Here is a 17081-nt window from a genome sequence, read left to right on the forward strand (position 1 = left end):
ACTATGGGCTCATTTTCTGGATGTACATAATTTACAACAAGTGTCCAGTTAACAGTTTTTCCTGACTTTTTCCACACGAACGGACCTTGAGATCAGCACTTAAAGCACACTGTATCTAGCCTCTCTCAATGCATTAATGTAGTGTGTACAATTTCCTTTCCTAAATTCCAGTAAGCCTTCATCAAAAATTCTTTAATATCTTGAGTTCATGGTGTTGAGCAAATTTCTCCCAGCATATGTAATCCCAAGATTATATCTGAAAATATTAGTTTCTTATGGATGAATGAATCCACTCTACCATCGTACTTATTGATGAACATTCATCCCATCTATTCAGCCAACTACAGATAATTGAGCATCTACTATGGACCAAGTGCCGTGCTAGATATTGAGCGCCCAGAGGTGCAAAAGGGACAGGCAGCAATCTGTATAATACCACAAAAATAATAAACTCCGGAGGTAAAAAGGAGGGACATCTAACTTAACCTCATGTGGGAGCAGGCTGGGTGTGGGGAGGGGAGAGTAGGGTGTTGGTTAAGAGAACATTCTCATAGAGGAAAGACACCCAAGCTGAAATCTGGAGATTAAGCAGGAATTCTGGGAAATGACGGGGGGGTAATAATATTTAACACTAACAGTGCCTCCTCTGGGCCCCGTACTGTTCTGTACCTATAGCAACTCTTTGAATCTCCAAATAAGTGGGCAGTGCAGGTACTCTGAGAACATAGAGACAAGGGAGCTGTAGCAGACCAAGGTTAAATAGTGCTTGAGGTCACACAGCTGGTAGATGCAGAGTTGGAGTTGAAGTCCAAGCATCTGAGCCTTGCCTGTAGTGTCATTTTCAGCAGAGATAACACAGCCCCAAGGGCAGCAGTAATAATAGAGCCTACATTTGCTGAGCACTTTGTCAAGTCCTGAGCATGCATGGCCCCATTAATCCCTCATATTATCCTATGAATTAAGTGCTGTTATTTGCCTCGATGTTACAGACGTAGATTCAAAAGCTTAAAATGTTGAGTGACCACAATGAGATACCACTCTATACCCACTAGGATGGCTATTAAAAAAAACAAACAGGGGCGCCTGGGTAGCGCAGTCCTTAAGCGCCTGCCTTAGGCTCAGGGCCTGATCCTGGCTTTCCGGGATCGAGTCCCACATCGGGCTTCTCCGCTGGGAGCCTTCTTCTTCTCTCCCACTCCCCCAGCTGTGTTCCCTCTCTCGCTGGCTGTCTCTCTGTCACATAAATAAATAAAATCTTTTAAAAAATAAATAAATAATAAAAATTAAAAAAATTTAAAAAACAAACAAAGTTACAAGTGTTGATGAGGATGTGGAGAAACTGGAACCCTCATTATTTTTGTTGGGAATATAAAATGCTGCAGCCACTGTGGGAAACAGTTTGGTGGTTCCTCAATAAGTTAAGCACAGAATTGCCTTATGACCCAGCCATTTCAGTCTTGGGTATGCATCCAAAAGAACTCAGTACAGGTGTTCAAACAAAATATTACACATGAATATTAATAGCAGCACTATTCACAGTAGCTAAAAGGTGGAAACAATCCAAATGTCTGTCAACTGAGGAATGGATAAACAAAATGTGGTACATCCATATGATGGAACATTATTCAGCCATAAAAAGGATTGACATACCGATACATGCTACAGCAAGGGTGAATCTTGAAAACATAATGCCAGGTAAAAGAAGCCAGTCACAAAAGGTGACATACTGTATGATTCCATTTATTCAAAATATCTTTAGTTGGTAAGTCTATACAGACAGAAGGCAGATTAGTGATCACCAAGGACTGCAGGGAGGGGGAATGAGAAATTATTGCTTAATGAGTCTCGACATTTCCTTTTTTGTGGTGATGAACATGTGTGGAACCAGCTAGTGGTGATGGTTGTACCACATTATGAAGGTGCTAAATGTTCTAATGAGAGATCTTAGGTTACTTATATTTTACCAAAATATTTTAAAAGGGGAAAAGAGACGGTAAAAAAAAAAAGAAAAAAGTTGAGTAAGTTGCTCAGAGCTGCCCAACACATCAAGGAAAAGCTGGCTTTGAAATCAGGTAGGAGAGACACATTGCAGGAGTTCTGAAATGTTTGATGTGACTGTAGTGATGTGAGAAAGTCAAGGAGCGAAGGAAGGGCAAAGGATGAGTCAGGAGGAGGGATCAGAGTCTCCACGGTGAAGACACCTTGGAAGGTTGGTGTAGACAAGCCTAGAGACAGAGACAGAGGCATGGGGACACTCTGGAGGAGAGAAAGGTCATCAACCCATCATTTCCATCGGGATCTTCCCCTGTAACCCGGTGACATGCCCCTCCCTGTATGGACTGTGTCCTCTGGGTTTCGGGATTGAGAATATGACCTCCAAAACAGACATAGCAGCTGGTCCGTAGCCATCCGCCACTTCTACCCACACAGTAAAATTAGAAATATTCACTTCTGCCCCTCAAATACCTCTTCTGTAAAATGAGGATAACAATGATAGTTCCTATTTCATAGATTTGCCTAAGGACAAAAGGAGTTGATATATGCTGTCCTCAGCTATATTGCCTGGCACAGTCTTTTACTGTTTTGTTTTTATTACCTTGATGGTTTCTATAAAGCATCCCTGAGATCTTTTCATGTTTATTACATTGGCTAAAACTGGCGCTGTCTTATCTGGAATGTTCCCCACACACCCTACATTTTGCTAACCTGAGACTGATCATTGAAACCTGACCTCATGGGAAATAGCATTATCCACCATTTCATTGGTTTTTTTTACAACTACAGTATAAATTTCCTTCCTGGTTACTTTGATAACAGATAAAGAAATGTTCTTCTCAGTTTAGTGTGTACTTGTCAACATATAATTTAGTGGCACTAATTAGAAGACTCCTAACAAATGTTTAATATAATACAAAAAATAATGAACTATACCAAATAGTTCAGGTAGAAAATGATTTTTCAGACTTCCCAGCAAAAACCTATGCTTTTTGTCATTATGTGTTGTGTTAACATTAAGATCTTTCCTATAAACATACAATGAACAAGGACAAAGGCAGTGAAACGTCGATCATTTTGCTTCTGCAACTGTCTGTCATGTTTTAGGACTTCCTGCCCCAAATCCACTAATCGGCTATGGCTCACACAACCTCACATAAAACATGTATGAGTAAAATGCAAAAATGAGCCCTCTTCACTGTAACCAGGATCCAGGGAAGGAAAATTTAAGTCTTGACATGTGAGCCTGTTTATTAACCACAACAGTATGATAAACAGTTCATTAATCCTATTTATCAGACTGTGAAATAAGCCAAAATCACCGTAGGCAAGTAACAATGGAAACAGGCTTTTAGAAAAACAAGGAGGTGTTTGTGGTTCTTTCATCTAAACCAGACGTTTAGACTTTTTCTGTAAAGGGTCCAGAGTAAACCTCTTAGGCTTTGCAGGCCATGAAGTCCCTGTCACAACTACTCAGCTCTGTCATTGTGATGTAAAATTGGCCATAGACAGGGTGCCAATGAATGGGCCTGGCTGGGTTCCAATAAAACTTTATTTACACAGGCGACAACATGGATGAAACGTGAAAGCATGGTAGGTAAGCAGACACAGAAGAGCAAATATATGATTCCACTTATATGAGGTATCTAGAGTAGGTGAAGTCATAGAGACAGAAAGTAGAATGGTGCTTACCAGGGATTCCAGGGAGGAAGAAATGGGAAGTTAGTTTAATAGGTACGGAGTTTCAGTTGGGGATGATGAAAAAATGTTGGAAATGGATGGTGGTAATGACTGTACAACATTGTGCATATATTTAATGCCACTGAACCATACATTTAAAAATGCTTAAAATGGTAAATTTTATGTGATATATATTTTACCACAATTAAAAAGAAAACTTTAGCCCCTGAAAAAAAAATACATTATACATTAATTAATTGAAGTTAAATTAAAAAAAAAAAAAGAAAACTCTGTTTTACAAAAACAGGCAGATGGTTCTCCAGCCATAGTTTGCCACCTCCCTGATGCAAACCACCTTTTGTCTTGCTGACCGTGCTCCTTTCTTTGCTTCATACATCTTTGCTATTGTTTCTGCTGCTACACTGGCTTTTTTTTTTTTTTTTAAGATTTTATTTACTTGTTTTAGAAAGAGAGGAAGTGTGTATGTGAGTGGGGCGGGGGGGGGAAGTGGGAGGGGTGGCAGAAGGAGACGGAGAGAGAGAATCTCAACTAGATTCTGCACCGAGCACAGAGCCTGACACAGGGCTCTATCTCAAGTCCCAGAGATCCTGACCTGAGCCAAAGCCAAGAGTTGGACGCTTAACTGACTGAGCCATCCAGGCGCCCCTGCACCTGCTCTTCATTTCATTCCTTGACTAAGCCATACAGTCAAAATGTTGCCTTATGTACAAAGGAAAGAGAACCATTTGCATTCACTGGGGGCTCCTGTTCATCCTAGAGGTAGTCCATCCTAGAAGCCCCAGCTTTAGCAGATGCAGAGCTAGAGCTGTAAATGAGTGTGTTGTTCTTCATGAACAAAAACGACCATCGTAACCAATATTGCACTGTATGTTAACTACCTAAAATTTAAATAAAATAAATAAAACTTTAAAAAAAATTTTTTAAATGACCATCATGTCCCAAAAACATAAACTTGGGCAGGTTTCCACTTTTCCTGGCAGATCTACAAAGCCTTCACTTTCCCTATTTCCCAATTTCCCTGGGTTCTCAGTGGCCAATGGCATGGATTAGAATGCTAGTGTTAGAGCACGTGAGTTGTGTCTTCTCTTTATGAAGGTGATGGGCTGTAGCACACTGGCTGAACCCTCGGCCTTGAGTCATCACTCTGATCTAACCAATTAGGTCATCTGAACTTGAGTTAATCATCTGCAGAAGACAATGATGAGTGTTGACCTCTGAGGACAAACCTGATTCTTTGAGGTAGAAACCCAGCTGAACAAAAACGTTCAGATTTTTAAAGGGAACCTATTTAGAAATGAATATTTGAAAATATACATATTATTATTAGAAGATACTTTTAAGTGGACCCATCCAGTGTATTGGTACCTCTTAAAAATTAGAATCCCTGGGGCGCCTGGGTGCCTCAGTCGGTTGTCTGCCTTCAGCTCAGGTCATGATCTCAGGATCCTGGGATCAAGCCCCACATCGGGCTCCCTGCTCAGTGGGGAAATCTGCTTCTCCCTCTCCCTCTGCCTCCTCCCCCCTGCTCGTGGTCTCACTGTCTCTCTCTCTAGAATAAATAAACAAAATCCTTAAAAAAAAAAAAAAAGATTAGCATCCCTAATTAACTTCAGAGTCTAGTCCATCAAAATTGATGACCCAAGAGTTGACCAGGGTAAGCAACCTTTGACAAAGCCACATTAGTAAGAATAATAAATTCTCCATCTTTAACTAATAAAGTGAAAATTATTTTTACTGATCTAAGAGAAGACAAACCTCCTGATTCCCAAGGCATTTTTACACACAAAAAAAACATTACTTTTACTGTGTTCCTTATTAAGCAACATTTTTAAAGCACCCTTTGTACCTGCTTAAAAGACTAAATCATATGACCGGTACACTTCAGTAATTCTTAGTGTTTTTCTTTTTCCTCTAATTTCTATAATAAATCTTTGCATATCAATGTAGAAAAGACATTGAATTTAAAAGTCTCAAAAATGCAGATATCAGATAACCTCAGCAATGTCATTTGATACCAAAATAGATTGCTTTAAATTTTTAATGCTCTTCCCATTTTTTTCTTTCAACACTTTGGCCCTGCTACCAATAAAATGTTAATTGATTGAAAACAACTTATTGGACTTTGTGAGGATAAATATTGTTTTCAATTCACAAAGCAGAATGTATTTATATTTAAAACTCCACTTTCATTCAGTCCTTTTAATCTGAATATAGTAAAAATTGTGTTAAAATATGTAACAAGATAAAAATGCTGCAGCATGACTTTGATAGTCTACTTTGGCTGTAAACCTATTGTAGTCTACATGTCATGCGGATTCTCAGATATAAGGGGGAAGACAGGGAGCAATGATGTCTGAAAATTTATAGTCACCACAATGATTAGGTTACAACATTCATTTCTAAGCACATGAAGTATTTACACATCACTTGAAAAATCACTCCAGTTTCCAGGATGTTACCTGTTGACCTTTGAAAGTGGAAGCAAGTGAATTTTGCTTTCAGTGTCCTTCTTTCATTTTGAAGTTTAATATACCGTCATTGGTTCTCCAATATCCGCAGTGCCAATTTCCCACTGATGTCTTATATCTTGGGTTTCTTTTCCCCCGTTAGAAAAGTATCGTGATGAGATCAGGGAAGTAACTTGGAGCCCAGAGAGCCCATGTAATTACACGGTGTTCCCAGCACAACTCACAACGTTCTGACACTGGATATCAGCATGAGGATAAGTAAGAGCAAAACGCTTGTCAGAAAAGTTTGGCCATGAGGGCAGCCTTAGGTGAAGGGCAGGAGGGTTTCTAAGCAAAGGTGGATGGGAATACTTGGAAATGAGAACATATATGTGGAAAATAACTTGGCTTCTGATCATTTCTACGATGCCTTTCTGTGAGGCTCATTTTTCTTTTAAGAAGACAGAATGTCTTGTACATGAAGTAAATGCTTCTCTTCTGAGGAGAAACATTCGCAGAAAGCGTTGTTTCCAACCACAACAGGACGTGAACAATTGTTAGGATTACATGAATAATTTCTTTCTAAAAACTGCTTACAATTCTGCATTTTGACAGGACTTGACTAGCTACACTAATTGGACTCACGCAAATAGAGCTTCCAATTTTCCTATTGAAAGTGGAGGGCCACCCTGTTAGTATTTCTCCTGCCTAACTATTGCTCTCCAGGGTCCTAAAAGCTTGCTGAGGTCCAAAGCACCTGTTTTTGTCCTTCTAAATTGTTTGTCTCTCACTATGCACAAAAGGAGTCGGAACAAATACTTTTCTATAAATCCACGTGTTATGACCCTAAACCATTTTTTTTCTTTGGTTTATTTCTTGATTTTGAATTTCTTGCCATGAGTCAGCCTGTGCTCTCTTTGCGTAGCTATTAAAACACACTCCCAACTGCTGGCAGTCACATTGAACAGCTCTGGCTAGTTGTATGTGAAACTGAGAGAACAAAGAATCCTTCCCTATCTCTGAAATTCCTTAGCCTCAGGGGCAGCTCAGATCACAGATTTAGCCAAAAATCACTCCTGACGCCAGTCTGTAGGATTCTAAGCATCAAGATAACTGTTACTAGTGAGTATCAGTTACTGCCCTGTGTCCTATAGATACAGCTGCTTCAGTTCTCCAATGAGCCAGTTAGGCAGCCATCATCATCTTCACTTCGCAGGTATGGAAACTGAGGCTAAGGGAGGTTAAGGAACTTGTCCAAAGTCTTTCTGCCTCATAAGCATTGAAATCGGGATTTAACTCGCTAACACCAAATCCTATGCTCCCTCCATCACACAGCATCAAATGTCACCCAAGCATTCTGCCTCACTCTTCTTGGTGTGGAAAATCTTCAAACATTGCCCTTGTGAAAAGTTAAAATTTTAAAAGCAACATACAAAAAGCTGCATGTACAGTAAGTACCGTAGGCTGCTAATTTACTTTAATTAATGCTTAAAATATAGAAAAAGACTGAGAGCTAATACACCAGCATATTAACAGATGATTATCTTTGGGCAGATTACTGGTAATGTTTATTTGTTTCTTATACGTTTCTTTAACTTACAAATTTTCTATAACAAATATGATCCTTTTTAATTTAATATTATTTAAAATGCAAGAAATGTCACTGTGTAAATGCAAATGGTATAATGGGATGGGTTTTCCAGAGTGACTTATGCATTTGTCATGTTGTCATGTTCAGTCGACAATTATCATTGGGCTTAGCATGTCAGTGAATATTTTAATGTCCAAGGGAGGGCTTTTATATGCAAAACGAACCACTTAGAGCTGTCTAAATATGCAATTTGTAACTGTAGTTAATTAAAAGACTGAATTTTATTTAAACCTCTAAATTCAACTTAGAATTTTTGCTACTTGATTTATGAATCACTTTTTTAAAAATAAGCACACTTTTACTTATAATTAATTTTAATAAACTTAATATATTAAATGATCTCATGTTATTACTAAAACCCATGCAAGAAATCTTATTTCACTAAATTTCTTTAAACATTTTAACTTATACATACAAATTGAATTTTTTTCCTCAAGTACATACATCATATTCCTAATAAGGCCAGGTTATAAACTAAAACAATCTTTATAAGTTCTTAAATAGCTTTTAAAAATACAACAAATTGAATTTACAACTTTAGTAAGCGTTCAAACACTGTTTATAAACTTAATTAATTACACTCCCAAATACATGTCAAATTTAAGTCACAAGTGGCAATCAGGCATTCCTAATTAAAGGAACAAGGCAAAAAATTAGATCCTCTAACATGTCAGACAATCTCTAACATGGCATCTCTTGGACATTTTAAAACTATATATAAGAAAAATACATTATTGTGACTTAAAATATGTTCTACATAAACAGACTACAGCAGTATTAATATTTTCTATAGATTTATTTAATCATCTCCATGCTTATTTTTACAATTTTCTAGGTTTGCAAAGTCATTTATCCAACTACAGAGTGAAAATTACTATCTCCAACAGGACCAGGTTCCTTGGGTAAAGATTCAAAACTCAGATACAGCTACAGATCTGGATAATTAGTCTGAATTCGGGAACGAGAATATGGGATCAGATTAGTGCTTCTTTTTCCAAACCAGTGCTGCTTGCCACATCAACAGGGGAACCACCAAAAAATACTTTTTATCTGCCATATAGTTTTATGCCCTCCTAAAATATATTCTCTGGTTGTATTTCAAATTTCACCTTTATATAAATTTTTTCAACTTTTTATTGACTGGTTCAGATAGATGGGATTCTGTACTACCCACATGGAATCCAGCTAATTGCCTTCAGTCATTAGAGTTAATTGAATTTCGTACCCCCATCATAGTTATTTCACCCTTTTTTATATGTTACTCATTATCTATCTCTTTGACCACTATTTGATGGCCATTCTATTAACAGTACGATAGATTACTTACAGATTACATAGATGTATGCAGCATACTTATAAATTGCTTTAGATCTGTCCTCCAGCACAGGAAAATATTGTTTCCATGTTAATTTATCAGAATTACGTTTAGGTCACAGTTTAGGGGCGGCTAGTTCACCTGGCCACCAACCCCTAAGGCCAGCCATAGACCATCCAAATTAATCATCCAATAACAATCTTTTCCACATAAGCATGAAGTATTACTCGTCATAAATGTAGGATTTTGTAAACCCACTGCAGCGCACCTAATTAACCTCATTTTTATCATTGTTTCCAGGAAGTCTAAGCTGTCTAAGTTAGATGCATAATAGAAATTATAATCATCTGCCAAATTAGCATAACAATATTTAATTTACCGTTGCTTATTATGATAATTGAGGTTGCTTTTAATATTATAAATAAAATCAGAGGGAACATGTATTGGATCATGAATATAGTTTTATTCTGTTGGATTATTTCCTTAGAAAAAATTCCCAACAGTAATAGGCATCAGTGAGCAGATGGACTTAGTTTCCCATATTGATGGGAATTGCCTGTAATGCTTTCCAAAAAGCTTGTTTGATTACAGTTGTGTCAATGTTGTATTTATTTGTTTTGTTTGGATATTCTTTAATTTGAACAAATTCATCGATGTTAAATGATACTAAAATTTGGCTTTGATTACTAGGCACAATGATTTTTTTAATATTTATTTGCTATTTGCATTCTCTTTTATGTTTTATAGTCTTTGTTCATTTGCTACCAGGGCTTCACATTTGTCTTTAATTCATGTTAATTCTTTATATATTATTACATTAACTTATCAGTACTCATATTTTAAACAATCTGTTTTTCTATTAAGTTTTATTGTATTTTATACTTAAAATGATTTATTTTTATTTCTATGGCAATGAATCTAACAGTCTTGAAATAATGATTATCTAGTTCTATTTTAAGAAATAGAGTCTATTTAAAAATGTATGTTTGCTCCATGAGGGCAAGGACCATGCCCAGTTCATTTGCAAGAATCTCTACAATCTAACATGCAGCTTGGCACATAGTGGATACCCACCCATTTTTTTCTAGTTAAAAATATACAGCATTTCTTAGAGTGTTTGACAATTAAATAAATTTTGGGAACACTGAAAATTAGTCTACTTTATAAGATTTATAAAATGCGTGTTTGTTTGGTCTGGTTATTTTAAAAAGGTAAACACAAAACCTGTTTAACTTTCTTTAACCCAAAAATATACAATATTTAACCATAGAATATTCATTGAGTAGCATCATAGAGCAAATGCCCAATAGAATAGGCTTTGAAATTATGTACTAATGTCATAGAACATTCATTTACCTAATTTGTTTATCAATAAAAATATATTTAAGACAGATACCCACATAGAAAATATTGCAACGGCCTCTTAAGGATAAAGAAGTTTAATAAAGTAGTTTTAAGTTTTATTTTTATTGTTATGGGGCTTTTTTTTAAAGATTTTATTTACTTACTTGACAGAGATAGCAAGAGAGGGAACACAAACACAGGGGAGCTGGAGAGGGAGAAGCAGGCCGGAGAGAGAGAAGCAGGCTCCCCACTGATCAGGGAACCCAATGTGGGGCTCGATCCCAGGATGCCAGGATCATGACCTGAGTCGAAGGCAGACACTTAACCAGCAGAGCCACCCAGGAGCCCTGAGGCTTTTTTTTTTTTTTAACGTATTTTCCCTCACAATCTATTTTGACAATCACTATTGTTATATGATTCACAGGTATTTATTTGAAAACCTCACACAAACGCATATATCAATACTATGATCAGATCAATCAGATTATGGACAACAGAAACTTGATATTTGCTTCTAAAAGGGTTAATTGTAATATTCCTTCATAGAAATCTTAAAAAATAATTATAATTAATTAATGTTTAGGTTTTTCTTTAGGAAATGTTTAGAAAACATTTAGAAAATGTTTAATGAAACATTAAATTTATAGCACTTTTGTAAAGTCAGCATTTTGAGATAGAATACTTATTTCTTCTCTTCAATGAATATTAGTTAAATTATGAAATCCTTTTCTGTTTAAAAGATATAATTTGTTCATCCAAAATATCTGGATTATTGGACTTCAAGTTTTTGCTATGATTTTTGAAAGATGAGAGGAGTAACACTCTTATCTAAACAACAACACAAAAGGTAGAAAATTCTCAAAATTATAACTTTTCTAAAGCTGAGATCTCAGGACAACCACTTAGCCTGAACTCAAAGGAAAGATGAGAAAATTCAAGAAGATACAGGATGCAATCATTGACTTACTTGGGGCAGAGCACAAATGAAAATTTGTGACTTCCGTATAGGTGGGTAAGAATTTATGTACAATTGTTAACAAAATGCTCAAGTCTGAGTGTCAACTAGCATGATACTATAAAACCCATGGAAATTGCAGACACAGTCCCTGACAACAGGAGTCCTAGGTTTAGGGGAAAATATTACAAGACTAATTAATTCCCTTATGTAACTGCATTTTCTTAAAATGATTGAATATTGAAAAAGCGTATAAAAATAAATTTAAGGGGCATCTGGGTGACTCAGTCGGTTAAGCATTGTCTGCCTTCGGCTCAGGTTATGATCCCAGGGTCCTGGGATCGAGCCCTGGGTCAGGCTCCTGCTTCTCCCTCTCCCTCTGCCCATCCCCCTGCTTGTGTGCCCTCCCTCTCTCAAGTAAATAAATAAACTATTTTAATAAAAATTGAAAAATAATAAAATTTTTAAAAAGCACAAATATAAACCAGCTGATTTCTGCCTCTTCATAATCTTAAAATGTAACAAGTTATGTTTTGAAGTTATAAAGAAATGAAAAAAAATGAGATGGGGGTGCCTGGGTGGTGCAGTGGGTTAAGCATCCAATGCTTGGTTTTGGCTCAGATCGTGATCTCCTGGGTTGTGAGATGGAGCCCCAAGTCAGGTTCCGTGCTCAGCGTCCAGTCTGCTTGAAGATGCTCTCCTTCTGCCCCTCTGCCCACTTGCACACACGCATGCACTCTCTCCCTCTCAAATAAATAAATCTTAAAAAAAAAAAAGAAAATGAGATGGAATAAGAACTGTTTAGACATAAATATCTATTAAAGTGTCATGATCAAGTTATGTAGAGAATCATTTTTATTTATTTGTTTATTTATTTATTTTGGGTAAGCTCCATGCCAGTGTGGAGCGCAACGTGGAACTTGAACTCAGGACTCTGAGATGAAGCCCTGAGCTGAGATCAAGAGTTGGACACTTAACCAATTCAGCCACCCAGGCGCCCCTCAAATTATGTCGGGAATTTCTGACTGGAGAGGAGGGCATCTACTTAAATATTGTGGAATTAGAGGCATCTCCGAGGAGGCTGTTTGCATGAGGTATCAGTTTTGAACTGTATCTTATAGAATGGAGTCAGCCAAGTAAAAGCAGACCTGGTAGAAAAAGGCAGGAGGATGTTGGAGGGAACAGTGTGCACAAAAGCATTGAAGGCCTGGAATAGCAAAATAAGTAAATGTCAAAAGTTCAGAATGTTAATTTTGAGAAAGTGACAGAGAAGTGGACCAAAGCCAGATTATGATGAAAGTTTCAGGTAATACTAAAGGACTTCGATTTTTTTCCCCTGAATACAATGTAGAGCTTTTACAGAAATTTAAGTAGAGCTAAGACATAATAATTTTGCATCTTTTAAAAGGTAGCCCTGGAGTCAAAATGGAATATAAATTGGAGAGGAACAAGAGGGCTAAACCAATGTAGAAGAGAGATTGCCGTAAAACAGGCAGGAAATTACACAGTCCTGAAGAAAAGCACTAACAGTGGGGTGGAGAGAAGAGGTTAGGTTCCATATATTTAGAAGGTAGAACTGACAAGTTTTGGTGGCTGATTGTAAGTGAAGCATGAAGGCAAGGGAAGAATTTCTAAGTAATTCTCAATTTTCTGAATAGTTGTCAAAAACAAACTGGGTGACCATGTTTAGGGCATATTGAAATTTTTGATGCAATTTTGAGATTACTGCACACATCAGCATCTGAAAGGATATGTCCAGAGGGGTGCCTTGGTAACTCTTTCTGGTCAGGAATGAATATAGAGGGGAGTGGTTTCATACAAGGGACTAAAAAAGAAAAGTGCAGTTAGGAAATGCCATTATGAATATCTGGATATTGTATCTTATTGCACAGACAGTTCATTTACTTCATCCCTATAATGAAGCTTTGTGAAATAATAACATGAAATTTTCCATGCTTTTGCTCCATTTAAGTATATAATATATATAACTTCCCTCAAGTAAACTAATTTTTCTGCTGTCTGCTGTAGGGTCCTTGATTTGAATTGCTCATGCTTCTGGTGGTAGAGTTGCCCTTTCTTAGGAGGAAAAGACAGAAAGTAGTTTTTGTCAAGCCTCATGGCCTTAATTTAATCTTCTTTCCCCAGATTTAGTGACCTGCCTCCATAGGTGATTGACATAGATAACAACCAATTACAGCTTTTTCTTTCTCATTTGGAGCACTGATCAGCAGTTTCCCTATGTTCTTTAGTAGAAATATTACCAAACAGTTAGTATGCAAAATTTCTTGTGACATAGAGAAAGATATAAAGTCTGAAGAACACCTCATATGTGTCTTTCATCCACTTGTTGTAAAGTAAACAAATGATCTCTGAGCAAGGAAATGACCCAAACCTTATGGTTCCACTTTTTCTTGGTGTTTTGTCAAAATCACCTTTTCCCAAATGAAAGAAAGGTCATTCAATGACCAATGGTCATTGCAAGATAGAATTATCCGAAGATCCCCTCACCATGCTATTAGAGAAGAGATTTTTTGTTTTTTGTTTTGTTTTGATGATCTCTCTGAAAACCATGATCTGGAATGGAGAGTGTGTGATAGGCACCCCTGACATGTGCAACAAGAAAGCACATCGGTACGTGAATAAACATGGGTTTTCCCCAGTGCCAACCTCCAGGCTGCTTTCTCAGCAAAGAACAGCAGGATGGTAAAAATATGTCTCCAGATCTTAATTCAGAATTAAGGTAAGCAGTGAAAATTGTAAATGAGATCACTGTTTAGCCTCTTCTCAGTATGCTGAGCAAAGAGATGGATACCAAGTTCAGAGTTCTGCTTTTTCACATTTAGGTACAATGGCTTTTGAGAGGAAATACAAGATGAGATAAGAATGTTTCCTCATGTCCTGACAAAGCCAGTAAAGCACACCTCTGTGATTTTAAGGGTTTGTTGAGTGGTATATCTCTGCAACTTACTCTCAAATTATTCAGCAATAATAGTAATGGACACTTACTATTATAGTAATTATTATTATTCATATAGAGGGAAGAGGTTGTAAGTAAGAGAAAGCAAATGTAAAATGTTAACAGTTGGCAAATCTAGGAAGAATAAATGGATAGTCATTGTACTTGCAACTTTCACATACATTTGAACATTTGCAAATTTAAAAAACTGGGATGAAAGGGGTGCCTGGGTGGCTTGGCCGATTAAGTGTCTGCCTTGCCTCAGGTCGTGATCCCAGGATCCTGGAATCAAGCCCTGCATCGGGCTCCCTGCTCAGTGGGGAGCCTGCTTCTCCCTCTGCTGCTCCCCCGGCTTGTGTGCACGTGTTCTCTCTGTCAAATAAATAAAATCTTCAAAAAAAAAAAAAATCGGGAGGAAAAACTCATGAGTCCAAAACAATTGGTATTTGTGAAACATCTCTAATCAAAGCTCTAGGGTGCTTCATTCTTTGACTTATTCATATTTCCATTAAGGGAAGACCATACATTAGAACAGGCCATTTTGTGCATTTGGGGATAATCTACATTGAGATGCGCTATAGATTGGGGCAGAAGCCTCTTTGGCTGTAGCCTGACCGACTACGATTTAAGAGCAGCTGTAGATTTTAACAAAAAATTCCAATTGTGCTCTTGTCAATACAAAATATAGATTATTTTTGCCCTTTTTACAGAAAACCAAAAAATTTCAAGTATAATGCACACAATTAGACCAAAGATGAGCAAATCCCAAATAAATGCATGTAACTTTATTATATAAATAAAAGTCAACCAAATGTGCACTCAATCACATATCTTTATATGGAGAATACCCTTGGAATGTTAAAAAGAAGCTGGTAAAGATGTTGCCTCTAGAGAAGGAAATTGGGTGCCTATAAGACACTATTGCCTCCTTGAGATCTTTGATACTATTGTAGTATGTAAATTTTAGAAATTAAAAAAATTACTGAAAACATAGGAAAAAAAGCAATTCGATCACCACTGGGGCCCATAAATCAAAGTATAGGCAGCTTTTATGAGGCTTGAGGTTTAAATAATTTGGGGAGAGGGGAAGCATTCTTTAAAAAAAGGAAATTTACGTTTGTGAATATTTTAGAATGAAAAATTATAAAACATTACAAAATTTATATAACTTTAAGAAACAACACAAATATTTCTAAATCTAGAAATATTATATTTAATTAAATGCTGGTCTTAGCCCATTGAGATTGTCCAATAACAAAGCAACACTGGCTGGGTAGCTCATAAACAACAGCAATTTATTACTCTAGAAAGAGGCTGAGAAGTTCAAAATGAAGATGCCAGCATGGTCACCTTCTGGTGAGAGCCCTTCTCCTGGTTCATAGCCAGTACCTTCTGGCCGTGTCCTTACATGGTAGAAGGGACTGGGGAGCTCTGAGGGGTCTCTTTGGAAGAACACTAATCCATTCACGAGGGCTCCACCTACATGATCTAACCACCTCCCAAAGGCTCTACCTCTCAAGACCAACACATTGGACGTTATGATTTCAACATATGAATTTAAGGGAACACAAATATTCAGACCATATCAGTGCTTGACACATCTCTTTTTTTTTCATTTTTCTTGCCTGAATACTATTCGATAGCCTCTTTGTATAATGATAATTTCAGTATGCTAATATTATGGAAATAACAGGAATATGATTCAGTATTTCCCCAACATGATTGATCAATTTTAAAAATTATTTTTGGCATTTAGATGCATAAAACATGTGACTTTACTCCCAGGCACAAATGCTGTTTGCAATATTGCTACAGATATGTGACTGACAAAAAAATTCTATTTTATGTGGTTTCGATCAGAAAGAAGGGAAAAACTCTAATTAAATCTGCTGTATTTTCTTTTCTTTTTTTTTTTTTTAAGATTTTATTTATTTATTTGACAGAGAGAGAGACAGCCAGCGAGAGAGGGAACACAAGCTGGGGGAGTGGGAGAGGAAGAAGCAGGCTCCCAGCAGAGAAGCCGAATGCGGGGCTCGATCCCAGGACTCTGGGATCACGCCCTGAGCCGAAGGCAGACGCTTTAGGACTGAGCCACCCAGGTGCCCCAATATATCTGTTGTATTTTCAATTATATTTCTGTTAAGTGGGAACTTCTATTTTGACCAGGTGCTTTTGAAAACCAAATCCTTTTCCATAGCCTAGCTTTTGTCTCCATTAATTTCAAGCTTTGTTTCTTTTCTACCATCTACATGCTTCCAGTGCTACTGCCACTTGACGCGTTCATATCATCATTCTACCTCCAGCCCTGCACCTTTGTGTCAACACCCCAGGTGAGCTGCCTTAGTTGTATAGATGTTCCTTATACTCTGAGATGGCTGATTATTACTTACCTGTAGGGAAGGGATTGTCAACCTCATAAATAAGCCATTAAACACACACCAAACTTGTGTCCAACTCAACTTCCTTTTAGCTGTTTCCCCCAAAATGCCCACAACCACTCTGAATATACCCAACACAATGGGAAGTGTGGGAGGAGGAAAGTCTGAATGGAAAGAGACAGCCATATTTACCAATTATAATTAATTTCTAGAAATGTATATAATTGTATTGTTTTGGTCCATTGTTTTGAATGCCAAGTTATTTGAGTGGTAATTCACCCCCAGAGACAAACCAATGGTGGAAGCAGAATGGAAATTTGAGTTTAAGTTTAATAAGGA

The 17081-nt window shown here is 37.1% G+C and overlaps 1 long non-coding RNA gene across 3 annotated transcripts in view; it reads left to right on the plus strand.

Annotated features, from left to right (window-relative positions):
• The window catches only part of LOC117803961, a 48745-nt gene that overhangs the window by 4804 nt on the left and 26860 nt on the right, over positions 1-17081 (plus strand). For 2 of the 3 annotated variants that reach the window (XR_004628091.1, XR_004628088.1), the window contains exon 3: positions 16624-16694. The exons of the other annotated variant lie outside the window; for it this stretch is intronic. This is a non-coding gene — a long non-coding RNA (uncharacterized LOC117803961). The remainder of the gene's footprint in view (positions 1-16623; positions 16695-17081) is intronic. 3 annotated transcript variants of the gene reach the window in all.

This window comes from Ailuropoda melanoleuca, chromosome 1 (assembly GCF_002007445.2).
Source record: "Ailuropoda melanoleuca isolate Jingjing chromosome 1, ASM200744v2, whole genome shotgun sequence".
NCBI classification, from domain to species: domain Eukaryota; kingdom Metazoa; phylum Chordata; class Mammalia; order Carnivora; family Ursidae; genus Ailuropoda; species Ailuropoda melanoleuca.